The sequence below is a fragment of the Leptonychotes weddellii genome, chromosome 2, assembly GCF_054177405.1.
Source record: "Leptonychotes weddellii isolate Sample4059 chromosome 2, ASM5417740v2, whole genome shotgun sequence".
NCBI lineage: Eukaryota > Metazoa > Chordata > Mammalia > Carnivora > Phocidae > Leptonychotes > Leptonychotes weddellii.
This window is the reverse complement of record NC_138370.1, coordinates 87,523,351-87,527,232: the sequence shown is the minus strand read 5'-3', so window position 1 is coordinate 87,527,232 and position 3,882 is coordinate 87,523,351.

Below are 3,882 nucleotides of genomic sequence, written 5' to 3'. Positions count from 1 at the left end.
GATAGTCATGAATCACTCAGCATACATGTACTGTACATCTTCCAGCAGACATGGATGCTCTCAGCTGCCCTTTTTCTCTTCAAAGTTCTATCTTCATCAAAGGTGTTCTTAAAGTCCTCTCATTACATTAGAAGGAAAGCTTCAAGCATCTTTTAGTTGCCTTTAACAGATATCTTTAGCAATTGATAATCTCTTTTTCAATGAGAACATTATGCCAAAGGTACACAGTAAACTGCAAGCAATTGCAGAAACACCCAACTGGAGGCAAAAAGAAGAGCAAACAACACCATGGACTTTTAGGGAGGGCATCTACTAAGCTATGGATCCATAAACAAAAGTTCCTATAAATAGAGGAAGTCATTTAGAGAAAGAAGAGGGGATAACTAAATAATTCATGATAGAAAAAAAATCAAGCAGATTTTCTAAAACTTGACCTTATCCATTACATGTTCCCCTGCAGAACATCAGCTTCCCAAGAGCCCAGTTTGGAAACCTTGGACCTAGCTGAGCTTTCAAATGCTCCTCCATATGTGTGATTTCAAGAGCACAAAATAATCCTTTACATTTGAAATTTATGAAGTTTTGTCATATATTGAATATTCATTATGCTGATATTATTAAAGTATGCAGATCAAATCTCATGTGAAAAGTATTGTTATAATATGTCATTTAGGAAAAAATTTTATTCAGATCTCTTGCCTTATCATTTCCACAGCACTACGGGGCAGTTTCTCAAAAAAAACCACAACACATAAAATTGTATTTCTTATTCCAGAGAGTGTAGCACAGGCCCAGGAATATTTTTGACAAGACACTCTTCAAGGGCCACAAAGGCCAACGTAAGATCCTCCACTTAGTTCTGGGGCTGTTGGTGATCCCACATTTTAAAACTGCACTTGGTTCCAGATGGAATTCTATAAAGAGGATGTAATTCTCCTAGACTCTAGCAGATAGGCCCAAGGCCTTTATCACCAATTTAATGACCTCAGAAAAATTCAGTTATTTCCAGACTAAGAGTTCCAGAGCCTTTTACAATTTCATACCTGATAACCGCCTGGATGTTCACCAGCATCTCCAATTCAACAAGACCAAAATTAGCCCATCACCTTCTCACCAAACCCCCTACTTCTTCTGCCTCTATAATAGATAGTAACCTTATTATCTACTCGGTTTCCTAATCTAAAATATTCAGTACATTACTCCTTCCACATTAAGCCCAATCATTTCAGCCTCCAAAGTCTCCCACATTTCTGTCTTCTTCCTTGTCCATATCCTTAGCCTGAGCCCTCATCCTGTCACCTGGACTATTAAAATAGCCACAAAATCAAGTAATCTTCCTAAACTGCTTTCTGCCTCCTGCCATCCACCCTCACAGCAGCACAAAGGCATTTTTCTAAAACACAAATCTGTTTACACCCATCCCCTGCATCAAAGCCTTGGTAGATTCCCATTTTCTTCAGGATGAAGACCAATTCCTATGCATGCTTGTAGAGCCCTTTACAAGTTCATGTCAATCTGCATTTATCTCCCTTTCCCAGAGCTCCAACACTACATACATGCCTTATGCTTCCCTACACAAAACTTATTATTCCTCTAACATGCCTATATTTTAACATGTGCTGTCACATCTATATAAAATAATCCTCTCTGGTTCTTTATATGGCAAATACCTACTTCTCTTTCAAGTTCTGGCTTTTGGGAGCAAGATGGTGGAGGAGTAGGAGACCTAAATTTTGTCTGGTCCCAGGAATTCAGCGAGATAGTTATCAAACCATTTTGAACCCCTACAAACTCAACAGAAGATCAAAGAAAAGAATAGCAGCAATTCTACGAACAGAAAAGCGACCACTTTCTGGAAGGTTGGACATGAGGAGAAATGAATCCAAGACAATATTCAGGAAGATAGACCACGACAGGAGGGAGCCTCCATCAGCTGGCTACCAGCAAGTGATAGAGCAGTGGAGCACAAAATCGGAATTTTACAAGTCCGCTCCACTGAGGGACATCGTTCTAGTGGCTAAGCAGGGAGTGGAACCCTCACTGGGACAGTGTGGTCTGAGGAACCTCGGGGTCACAGAAAGACCAGGGGTGCCTGAGTGTGGCAGAGCTCCCAGGTAACGGAGCAGGGAAGCTGGCTGCAAAGACGGAGCCAAGGAGTGGGCTCGCAGCTCGGGGTTGCCATAAACCATGATCCATGGCACAGTCGGGCCACTGCTCCTCCAGCAGGGACCCAACAAGCAGCAGATCTTGGGAGACCCCCTCACTCCCCTGGGAGGAGAGGCTCAGGAGCCCACTGCAGGAGTCTGATGGGTTTGGAGACTCCAAATGGGGTCATGTGCCAGAGATAGAAATGTTCAATCACAGGCTGGGTGAGCACAGAGTGCAGCTGGAGACCAGGAAGACAGGAGTGATTGAGTGCTTCTCTCTGGGAGCTCACTGAGGAGTGGGGCCCTGAGTTCTCGGCTCCTCCAGATGGAGATTGGGAGGCTGCCATTTTCATTCTCGTCCTCTAAAGCTGTACAGAAAGCTTTCAGGGAACAAAAGCTACTGAGAGCAAACCAGAGCAGGTTACTTAGCCTGGCCCCTGGCAAAAAGTGGTGCAATTTTGCCTAAGGCAAAGACATTTGAGAATTACTGCAAGAGACCCCTCCCCCAGAAGATCAGCAAAAACAGCCAGCCAAGACCAAAATTACCTATCAATGAGAAATGCAAAACTTCAGTGCTAGGGGAATACAGCACACAGAATTCATGGCTTTTTTCCCATGATTCTTTAGTCTTTCAAAGTTAATTTTTTTCATTTTCTTAATTTTTTTTTGATTTTTTTTTAATTTTTCTTCTTTCCTTTTTCAACCAACATCTTATCAATTCCTTTTTTAAAATCTTTTTTAATTTTGATTTTTACAGTCACATTCTACCCCTTCATTGTATTTAACTTTATTTGTTATATATTTGTAACTTTTTCTTTCTTTAAAATTTTGGGATACAGTTTCTTCTAACAGACCAAAATATACCCTAAATCCAGTGTATGGCTTTGTTTTACTCTCCCGCCTGATCACATTCTCTTCTATTTTTTTTTTTAATTTTTTCTTTCTTTTTTCAACCAGCTTCTTATCTTATCAATTCCTTTCTTAAAATCTTCTTTATTTTTCATCTTTACAGTCATATTCCATCCCCTCATCGTGTTTACCCTTATTTTTGTATATATATAAATTTTTCTTTCTTTAAAATTTTGGGAGGCAGTTTCTTCTAACAGACCAAAATACACCCAAAATCTAGTGTGTGGCTCTGTTCTATTCACCAGCCTGATCATATTCTTTTTTTTTTTTTTCCTTCTTTTCCCCCTGGTTTCAGGCCTCTTCTGATTTGTTTAGTGTATATTTTTCTGGGGTTGTTGTTACCCTTTCAGCATTTTGTTCTCCCATTCATGTACTCTTCTCTGGACAAAATGACAAAACGGAAAAACTCACCTCAAAAAAAAAAAAAAGAACAAGAGGCAGTACCGACCGCCAGTGACCTAATCAATATGGACATTAGTAAGATGTCGGAACTAGAGTTCAGAATGATGATTATAAAGATACTGGCTGGGCTTGAAAAAAGCATAGAAGATACTAGATAATCCCTTTCTGGAGAAATAAAAGAACTAAAATCTAACCAAGCTGAAATAAAAAAGGCTATTAATGAGGTATAATCAAAAATGGAGGCTCTAACTGCTAGGATAAATGAGGCAGAAGAGAGAATTAGTGATATAGAAGACCAAATGATGGAAAATAAAGAAGCTGAGAAAAAGAGGAGATAAACAACTACTGGATCACGAGGGGAGAATTCGAGAGATAAGTGATACCATAAGACAAAACATTAGAATAATTGGAATCCCAAAAGAAG